Below are 11,767 nucleotides of genomic sequence, written 5' to 3' on the forward strand. Positions count from 1 at the left end.
TGTGTTTGGTGGACACTTATTGATTGAAAAACATTGTGACTGGTTTGAAATTGTGAAAAATTGTTTGAATGGTATTTGATGGATACTTATTGATTGAAAAGCATCAGTAAATGGTTTTGTGGAAATTGAAGTGAATTACGAATTGTGTTGCCATTTTGTGAATGAAATTATAACTTTGGAAATTTATTGGATTCTTATGGATCATTTGAATAAAATGTTTGGAATTGTTTTGACTCACAATTGGCATGACACTGATAATATGTTCCTCCTCCATTAATGGGGTGAGTGTGGTTATTCCTCCCTCTTTGACTTACCAGTCTGGGGTGAGTATGATTATGTTCCTCCCTCTTTGACTTCCCAGTCTGAGGTGAGTATGGATGAGTACTCATTATATAGCTAGCTTCCTCCCTCATTGATTTCGATTATTGGGGTGAGTATGTCTTGTCGTGGTGTACAACACGGCATATATGGAAAAATTGTGTCATGACTTAAATTGTGATATTGATTGGCAACACTGTATTCTCCAGTTATTTGATCGAATGGTGTTATTGATTTGCAAAACGATATTATTCAATTATTTGATCGAATTGTGTTATTGATTTGCAAAACGATATTATTCAGTTATTTGATCAAATTGTGTCATTGATTGGAAAAAACTGTGTTATTCAGTAATTTGATCAAATTGTGTATGAATTGGCAATACGGTATTCTTAAGCTATTTGACTAAATTGTGTTATTATGAATTTTGATAATTTGTGAATTGGAGTTTAAATTCCTTATGACATTCATTGTCTTGAAATCAACTATGGTTTTAAGTATCCACTAATGATATGATTTATGAATTGTGATTTAAAATTGTATTTGGTAAATGTTGTGCACCACTGAGACATTGTCTCAGCGATAGCTTTTTATTGCTGTCGCAGGTAGAGAGACAGACAGGGCAGCAGGCTAGGCTGCTAGTATCGCCAGCGAGAGATTTTTGGGTATAGTGAGTATACCACATGTGGCATTTTGTACTGTAATGTATATTCACTGTATGTATATTTTGTTCTTGGTTTTGAGCAGTTGTAAATTTAAGTTGTACAATAAAGTTGTAAAATAATTATGAGTTATTTGGCTTGTAAAAATTGTGTTATATTTTTGTATCTTAGTCTTTGAAAATCACTGTGGATTTGACTTGAGAAATGTGTTGTGTTGATAAAAATGTTGGAGTTGAGATTTGAAAATATATTGAAGTGCTTTTTACAGGTTTTCTGAAGAACTGTTTTGTCCAAAATACAAATGGCACCTTGCCAAAATTTTTACAGATACTCCAAATAAATCAAATGAGTTAGTTGTTTCACTTCAGTTCACCAAAGTCTTTCACACCTGTAAATAGTGCTCACCACTGTAAAAGAAGAAAAGTTTTTAAAATCCCTTGTAGTGTATTTAATGGATTATCAGTAGACGGAGTTGGTAATTCATTAGGTATACTACGGGATCATGTTATGCCTTACAGAGGGGTAGGGTGTGACACTTCCGCAAGGGCCATAACAATTAAGAACTTAGATCTAACCTCTAATAAGAGGAGAATCCAAGCCTGTACACGTACCATGGTAATCAAAACACAACTAACTCCATTGTCTTCTCAACAAATGAGAGAGACGGGTAATAACCTAGTCAAGCATTTATAATGAGATATAAAACAATATCACAATCCTTTTAGTGAGCATAAATCACAATACAATTCGATTCAAAGTCAATTCCAATATCCAATAATTTTATGCTCATCACAATTCAAATCATAAATTTGCATTTTTTTCCATGCAAATTGCCCATCACAATTCAAAACATGTTCTATCACAATTTTCCAAAACATAATTTATTCAATCCACAACAATGCTTAATACTTGTGGAAATACCATTTCACAAAGCTAAATTCATACATATTATAACAATTTCAAAAATCATTGAATTAAATCCAATGCTTGTTAAACATAATATATAAGAAAAATATGTCATTTAATCATATGAAATATTCAGAACAAAATCAGTTAAAAACTAGTTGTGCACAAACCTCTGATAACTGTCTCTTGGTTCTTACTCAGTGTTTCTTTCCCCTTTCCTGAGTCTTTGCTAACTGAAACACATAATTTGAAGTGTTTCAATACTCATTTAAACTGTCTCTAACGATAATGCTTAATAATTAATTTATTGAATACTATTATTTTCTTAGTCAACCTAAGATGTTGACCCTCGATGCATTCTAGGTGAATTAGGTTTTAATGTTACCAATATGTCACATTTGTAGCCTTTTAGGGTTAGTACATGTTACCCAATTCATTTTCATGTATAGTGCATTTTATTGCAATTTGTCAGATTCCGGTATACTAATTTGACCTAGCTGGACGACCTAGTTTCCTCGGTTTTCGGGTTTCGCTCAAAACTACAAACTTGTAGATCTATGTCTTATTGCACACGGGGCAAAATTTTAGGTCATTCTGAGTTATGTAGACCAAGTTATGGTCATTTTACTATTGCTGGTTAAAATGCATCAAAATTGGTCACTTTAGGTCATTTTAGGTTCGGCCAGTTTTTGGACCCAAACTTTTGCAAGCTGTTTGACTTGCTTATGGTCATTTCTGGGCTTTGGTGTCTTCATAAGACTTGTAGACATATGTCTTAACTATTCATGGTCAAAATTGCAGGTCAATTGGACCAGTTTTGAGTGAGTTATGGCCAAAATACTAACTGCTGCCCAAATGGTCAATTTTCAGGCCTTAAATGCACTAATCCGGATTTGGTCACTTTTCAAGTTACCTTACAAGCAGAATTTTGGTAAGCTTTCTTCACAAAAGTTGGCAATTTTTGTGCCTAGTTTCACCTCCAATCGGTCTCATACCAATTGGAGCCACACACTTAAGGTTCTAGGCCCATAACATAAACTGCCCTATTGCATTTGTTCATTACTCATCAAAGGATACTTTCAACACTTACCAAACTATATATTCATGCCAATTCTGGTTTGTACCCTAACCTAAATACATTTCACAACATATTGTTGGTCATTTTGGCAGCTTATAATCACACTCAACATGCACCATTTAGTACAAAATTTTTCAAGCTCAAATTACAACAATTCAATCACCTAACCTAGCTCATTTACATGTCCAACCTCACACCATCATACATATGCACCAGCTGCCATAACAAGTACCACAATTCAACATTAATATTCCATAAACCAAACATGAAATAACATTTTTATGGTTCACCAAATCAAGCTGCCGATTCATATATCACACTCCATTAATTTCCAAGCTTCCAAATTCAAGTACGCATTTACATATACTTAATATACATCACCCAAATAAATTCCTACACACATAAACACTTAATCAACCCTTTAATCTACCATTTACAAGCAATAATAAACTTCCCTCAAGGAGTTTCCATGGCTGCCAAAAATACACCTCTCCCTTTAAACATCAAACCTCAAAAATCTCTCCATAATTCAAGTACCCATAACATTCCTACTAACTTTAATGAAGCAACAACCCAAAAACACAAACTTACCACTTTGAAAACTCTTCAAAATCTCTCCAAAACTTGATCTTCTTGCTGCCTACCTACTGCCCAAGTGGTGTAGAACAGTTTTTGTGAAGGAAGCTAGTGAAAAATATTGCTAAATCATGGTTGCATGGCTTGGTTAAGCTTTGGCCATGGAGTTTCTTCAATGGAGGCTCACGGCTGGTTCTTTAGCAAGGTGAAGAAGAAGATGCAATCTGCCCAAATGAGGAGATAGTGGTCCACTTTTATGGGTGAGTGGAGCACTAAGCTTAATTCAATATTAGTTTAACCTTAACTTTCCTTATTCCCACAATTAACTCCCCATTTTTGCTATTTACATTATGTACCACTAATTTAATTTTTCATTATATTTTCCAAGTGTAATATTATGTATTTTTTAATGGACATTTAGGTCAAAAGACAACTCAGGGTGCAAATGACCACAATGCCCTTGTTCGAGTTGCATTCCCGATTTTTTGGTAACACCGGATTTTGTCCTTTTTTCGATTTCTCACTTTTCTTTATACTAATTAATTAATTTTTCTTTGATATTTCTAATGACATTTATACTTCAATAGGTGTCTATTTAAGTCCTAAAAAAAATATTTTTCAGGGTTCCCCGCGGTCCAGGGCTAGTCAATGGTCCACGCCGCGACTTCCCGGTGCGGTCACCCATCGCTAGGGTTCTCGGCTCACTTAACTTGGTTACATTTCTTTGCTATTATTTTTCCTTTGTTTTTCTTGTATTTTCTTTTCTTGTATTTCATTATTTTATGTCTCCTTACTCATATCGAAGTGTGGTTCTAGGCATCCTAATAGTCCGAACAACACTGGTCACTGGAACAGTAGAACACACTACCGAACTTAGGGGTGTTACAATTCTCCCCCCCTTAAAATAAATTTCATCTCAAAATTTTACCTGGCATTAGTCTCTGAACAGCTGTGGGTGCTGTCTCCTCATATCCTCTTCACGTTCCCAAGTAGCTTCCTGGCCTGAATGATGGTTCCACAGCACTTTAACCAGGTGTATCTGTTTGTTCCTCAGCTGCTTCACCTCATATGCCGGAATTTCTATGGGTTCTTCCTCATAGGAGAGGTCTGGATTCACCTCAATCTCTTCAACTGATAGCACATGAGATGGGTCTGATCTGTACCTCCTTAACATGGACACATGGAAGACACTGTGTATCCTTGCTAACTCCGGAGGTAATGCCAACCGATATGCCAAAGGACTCACTCTTTCCAGAACCTCATATGGTCCGATGTAATGAGGAATCAGTTTCCCCTTTCTGCTAAATCTCATAATCCTCTTCCAAGGAGAAACTTTGAGGAATACCTTATCACCCACTGCATATTCAATATGTCTTCTCTTCAGATCAACATAGGACTTCTGACGGTCTGATGCAGCCTTGAGTCTGTCTCTGATTAATCTGATCTTTTCCTCTGTCTGCTGAACAATTTCTGGCCCAATCATCTTCCTTTCACCTACTTCATCCCAACATAAGGGAGTTCTGCACTTTCTGCCATACAAAGCTTCATATGAAGGCATCCCAATGCTTGATTGGTAGCTGTTGTTATAAGCATACTCAATCAAAGGCAAGTGTGTATCCCAACTACCTTCAAACTCAATCACACAAGCCCATAGCATATCCTCCAATATTTGAATTATTCTTTCGCATCGCCATCCGTCTGCATGGGTGGAATCTTTGTCTTTGAAGTTCAATCTAGTTCCTAGGGCTCTCTGAAGACTATCCCAGAATCTAGAAGTGAACCTAGGATCTCTATCTGATACAATCGATACTGGCACTCCATACAGTTTTACAATCTCATTTATGTACAATCTGGCCAATCTTTATAACTATAGTCCATCCGGACTCGCAAAAAGTGAGCAGACTTGGTTAGTCTATCAACTATAACCCATACTGCATCATGACTATTCTGTGTCTTCGGAAGTCTCATCACAAAATCTATAGTTATCCATTCCCTTACAGTGTTTCATAGGGTTCCATTTATATGCTAGCTTGACACTTATTAATGTATACAAATTCTGTTAGTGGAATGTATCTGTCCCATCTTTCCTCGGATTCAAGGACACAAGTTCTTAGTATATTCTCGAGGGCTTATTATATTTTACAGGTTATTATTATCATTTCATTTCATTATTTATAGAAACTCAATGAGTTTCAAAATTTACTTGAATCACTTGTTTCGACTGTCCATCCGTCTAAGGATGATAAGTCGTACTGATATCTCTAAGTTTATAGCAATTACTGTGGTACAGGTAATTCACATTAATGTAACCGAGTCACTGACTCTAGCTACCTTACAAGTGTAGTCATTTGATAAGCTAGTTCTAAAGTTTTAAATTTCTTACTGGAATTTTCACATTTATTTCCCGTAATAGTACTCTATTCGGGCGTAATTGTATCAATTTATAGATTACTTACAAATATTCTTAATTTATTGTACCACGAGGAAGCACGTAGCTCTACACAATAATCCCGTGTCAGTACTGTAATCTGCAGCTTACAATACAAACATCGAGAACATTATATAGTCACTACGTTATAACCTCATGGACTAGGTTTTCTAACATCTTATCTTTCTCGAATCCACTAATATCCTAAACCGATTCTGATTACAATATCCCTTGACAATTACTAACAATAACATCTTTGTCCTCATCTAGAGCAATTCTATTACTGTAACTTACTTTTATTTCAAACTGTGAATTTGAAATCTTTTTGTTGGTAACTACAACTGCTCAAATGTTTGATACAATAGTACATTTACATCATAAATATGAACTAATGGAGAGGAATCTCCTTATGTTGGTTGTATAGGAATAGAAAATCTTGTGAAAAGATATGGAAGAGAAGAATGAGACAATAGAACAGTCCGTGATGGCAGAAGTACAAGTTGAGGCTCCAACTCCACAAAGTGTCGAAGGTCCGATCACTGGGCTTTACCAAGACAAATTATCGCACAAATGGCCCAAGAATGGCCACTTTCTTCCAACAAATGGCTGATAATCACACCCCAAGCCAAGTATTGCACTCCAACCCCACAAGGGTAGTGTGAAATAGAGAAGAGGGAGAAATCTACAGGTCAGAACTCGAGCAGTAATTTGGGGAAGAGAAAAGAATTTGAGGAACCCCGAGCTGAGAGATATGACAGAGGGGGATCATTAGGGCAGAGAACACCAAGATCTAGTCGTCGCACAACCAGAAGTTCCTATTCTACCCCTTTCTACCATGTTTGTGGTAAGCTACATGGAGGTATTTGTCGAAGGGCCTCTAGAGCCTACTACAATTGTGGAAAGCTTGGACACTTTGTTAGAGATTGTACTAGACTACCTCAATCTGCTCTTCGGAGTCCACAGACCGTCAGTCAGAGTCGAGATATAAATAGAGTTGGTACTCCTCACCACTATAACACAGTGAATCAACCTGAATATAGTAGCGCACCAGTCAGAGCGTCTACTATGCTCCAAGGAGAAAGAGCAGAAACTTCGGATGTAGTTGCTGGTAAGTTCTTAATTTTTGAAAGAAACAATGAGTTATTATTTGATCCCAGCACTACTTATTTATATGTTAGTGTTGGAATTCTATGTTTTGTTGCTATTCCTTTACAGGGGAATAAATTTTGATGCGTTAGTGACTAGTCTTTTAGGATCAAAACTACAATAACAAGTATGATTGACATTAATTTTGAAAGAATTGTTAGCTAAAAGTATTTTCTAACATACCATAAATTATAAAGCTAATTGGCAAGCCTACTTAATGTAAGGCAAGAGGACCCTCTAGCTTGTTCACACCAAGATCACTAATGGGCAGCCCCCAATTTGCTTCTCAAGCCTTTGCCAACCAATTATAAGTTGGGTTTTTGCCTTTAGAGATGTAGTATGTATGCATAGAACACTAGAAACAATTTCTAGCAATTTTAATTCAAAGAAATTTAGGCAATTCTCTTTGAATTGATGAGAAAAGAAGAAGATAGAGGGAGAATGTTGGCTACTGCCACCTTTGAGGAGAGGAGTGTTATGTTTTACTTTTCATTCTTTTCCCTTTTATATAATTAGGTCATTAAGACACTTAAACCCTATGCCACATGTCACTACCACATTGCATCTTATTTTTAATTGACTCAATCACATTAAGCCAAGTATCAAAGTTATACTTAATTTTGACTTTGATCATCTTACATGATAGGAAGACAAATGGCAAGCTAATATGGTGCCATGTGTCACCATCTCATGGTGCCACGTGTTACCATTTCTCAACCCAAAATCATTATTTCTCCTCTTCTAATTAATTTATATTTTCAAATATAAATTAATTAATCTCTATTAATTAATTTCTCACAATTAAATTCATATTTAAACACTTTAAATATAAATTTAACTTATATTATATATTTAATAATCTAGATTTCGTTTCAAGCCATGCTAGGAACTTTGCAATCTTATTGCAAACCAAATCTATTTAATTAATCAATTAAACTCTTTAATTAATCAATTAAATCACATTTTACTTGGTAATTAACTTGTGTATGTGTGTGACTCACTAGGCTCATCACTAATTGGCAATGAGATATGATATTAACTTTTAATATCATCAGAACTATTTCTTACCATAAATGATTTCTCTAAATCATTTTAGAAATCTCATAGACTGTAACGCCCTCACTTTAGATAGTCCTTGCATTCTACTGTTTCGATGACTAACGTCTGTTCGGACAACCAGGATGTCTTAAACTACACTCAAACTAGAGTGAGAAAATATAAATTGACTGAATAAAGACTAAGAAAAATTAAAAAAAAGTAAAAGAAGTAAAGCACAACTTGGTTAAACAAGCCGGGGTCATGGCGATGGGTCACCTAACGGGAAGTGACTGTGAAGACAGTTGTCGACTGTAACATCCTCCCTGCACATAGTCTGTACGTTCTATTGCTTCGGTGTCCTAATGTCTGTTTGGACAAGTCAGAATATCTGCAACTACATTTCAGTGATAGTAAATAGGCATAAAATGATGAAATAAATAAAAAGAAAATACAAGAAAAAGTATGAAAAAATAAAAGAGAGAAAATAAAACTAGGTTAAATGAGTCGACACTGTGGCGATGGGTGACCGCACCGGGAAGTTACGGCGAAGGCAATTGCCTACCCCAGGACAGTGGGGAACCCTTAAAATTAAATTTTGAGACATAAATAAAGGCTTATAGAGGTATAATTAATATTAGAAATGTCAAAGAAAAATTAATGAATTAGTACAAAGAAAAACGAAAAATCAAGAAAATGATAAAAATCAGTCTTACCGAAAAATTGAGAATACAACACGAAGAGGGGCATTTTGGTCATTTGACACCTAGAGTTGCCTTTTGACCTCAATTTCCATTAAAAATAGATGATATTACACTTTGAAAATGTCATAAAAAATAAAAATGTGGTACATTATATGAATAGTGAAAGAATGGAGGCAAATGTGCAATTTATGAAACTTTGAATAATTAAACAATAAAATTAACTTAAGTGCTCCACTAACTCATAAATTGGGATGCATATATAAGACTTTGGGACAACAAAATACTTATCTTCAACCTTGAGAAATAACCAGCCGAGAGAAACCCCATGAAAGTCCACAATGACTGAATGAGTTCCATCACCATGCACCATTGATTTAGCCATTTTTCCCACTTGGTTTCTTCATTAAAGCTTGCGCACTCACCTTGAGGAATCTTTTTTGAGCAAGAAAGGAAGGATTTGGTGAGATTTGGGAAAAGCTCTCAAGAGGTAAGTGTCCAATTTCTCTTCCTTTCTTTAGTAAAAGTGATGCTTGAGTTAAGGGATGTTGTTTGGTGAAGAAAATTTGATGAATTGTTGAGTATTGGAATTGAGCCATTTTTGGCAGCCATGAAAGCATGAATTGCTTGAGTTTTTCTTACTCCTAATGGATGGAAATTAGGGTTGATTAAGTCAATTTGTGACCCCAATTAGTATAAGACCAATTGACTAAGTCATTCAAGTGCAAAAAGTAGCTAAATGACCTAAAATTGACTTAATGGTAATTTATAAAACCAAAAATCTGACCATATGAACAGTAATCACGTAATTGGCCATAATTCCCTTTAGACAAGTCCAAATGACCTAAAATTAATACCAATGGAAAGCTTAGACATAGGGCTATAACTTTGATGAAGATCACAAAACCCAGAAATGCTATTTACTAAGTTAAATTGCTTGCACAAGTTGAGGTATCAAAACTATCCAGAACCATTGCAACCCAGAATTTGATCATATGAACAGTAGCCATTGAATTGGCCATAACTCACTCAAAACAGGTCCAAATAACCTAAAATTTATATCAATGGAAAGCTTAGACATAGATCTATAACTCTTATGAAGAAAACAAAGCCCAGAAATGACCAGAACCAAGTCAAATTGATTACCTAAGTTAGGGTACCAAATCTGCCAGAATTGAACTTGACCTAAAAATGACCTAAAGTTGCATTGAAAATACAATTTGTCCATCTTTAGTAAATTGACCATATCTTGGTCTATACAACTCAGAATGACCTAAAATCTGTGCCAAAAGTTTAATAAGACATAGAGCTACAAATTTTCTTCTTTGACCAGAAGCTAAAAACCAATGGAAATAGGACATTTAGCTAGATCAATCTAGCACACTAAAATTGAAAAAATTGACAATAATATGCAATGAAGCCTAGAAATAATTTGGCAATAAATGCCAACTTATGAGAATTGTAAATTGCACTATACTGGCAGCATATTGAAATGCGAATTGTGACATGTTGATACTAGAATCAACTTATCCATGATGTATAAAAAGGTCAACATTTTCATTGACCAGTGAATTGTATAATGACCAGTAAACCCTAAAAATAAAAAAAATAAATATTTAATCTTGTAATATGCCCTAGTTTGCCTAGTTGACTAGTTTGGATAGGTTGGCATGCCAATAGGATTCTGACAGCTACTCTGTAAATGACTTCATGCCGTATTATGTTTTCTGGCTTATTATGCCATACTATGATTTTAATAGCCTATGGTTATACGAATATGTTTTAGTAGCCTATGGCTATAAGGATTGTGTTGTTATACTCAGCTTAATGCCTGATTCATCATATGGCTTTTTAGCCACACTGTTTGCACACCGGGAGATACTTTGTGACCAATGGTGTGACGGCCCGAGGTACTAGGTACCCAGTGCTAGTATTTCCGTTTATCCAGTCTAGTCAGTGTATAGGCTACACGGACAGTTAATTTAAGTATTATTAAATTCAGGCAGTTAAACTAAGTGTATTCACATGCAGTACAACTAAATTAAGTATAAATGAAATATGCTCAATAAAACATGAAAAGCTTTAGAAGAACAATCTTATTAAAGATTACTGAAGAATTAGTCTGCAAAGACTATAGGCATCGAAAATCATAAACAATTAATTTATTTTATTTTTGTTTATTTCTCTTTATAATTGGCACCACTAAGCAGAATTGCTTAGCGTGTTGCTTTTGTAACGTGTAGGTATTGGAGACACAACTGGAGAGCCCAGCCGATCTACAACCGGGTGAGAGATCAGATCTGCAAAGGAGTCCAGAGTCATCTGCACTGCATTGCATGTATGGTAGGACTTAGTGATTTTTATGTTTTGTCTTTCTGTTGTATTTTGAAATTTGGCCCTGTATTTTGTAATATTATGAAAGCTTTAAAGTTTGTAACAATTTGTACATATTAAATAACATGGAGATTTTCTGGATGTATTTGAATTATTATGGACTGTATTGTGAAATTGTTTAATGACTGTGAAAGTCTATTGACTTTACTGAGAAATTGAGACTGTGAATGAAATTGTGATTTTGAGAATACTATATTGAGACTATTTTTAACAAGTGCAGAAGGACTGTTTGTCCAATTTATAGACGGCACTTTGCTGAATTTTTATGAAAAATTTTGCAACGCTCAGTTTTATCAAATCATAAAATAATAAACAATCATGATGTAAATTTCACACAATGGTTTCCTAAATCAAATTGAGTATTCAGAAAATAAGATAATCACAGACTAAGTGCTCTAGCACGCCGTGTGGCACGCCTTGCTCGGCTATACTGTAGACGGGTCAGGGGTGTTACATTTAGTGGTATCAGAGCACGGTTTAGGCATTTCTGGACCTAGATAGATTGCATACCATGCATTGCATT

The sequence above is a fragment of the Hevea brasiliensis genome, chromosome 4 (assembly GCF_030052815.1).
Source record: "Hevea brasiliensis isolate MT/VB/25A 57/8 chromosome 4, ASM3005281v1, whole genome shotgun sequence".
In the NCBI taxonomy this organism is placed as follows: Eukaryota; Viridiplantae; Streptophyta; class Magnoliopsida; order Malpighiales; family Euphorbiaceae; genus Hevea; species Hevea brasiliensis.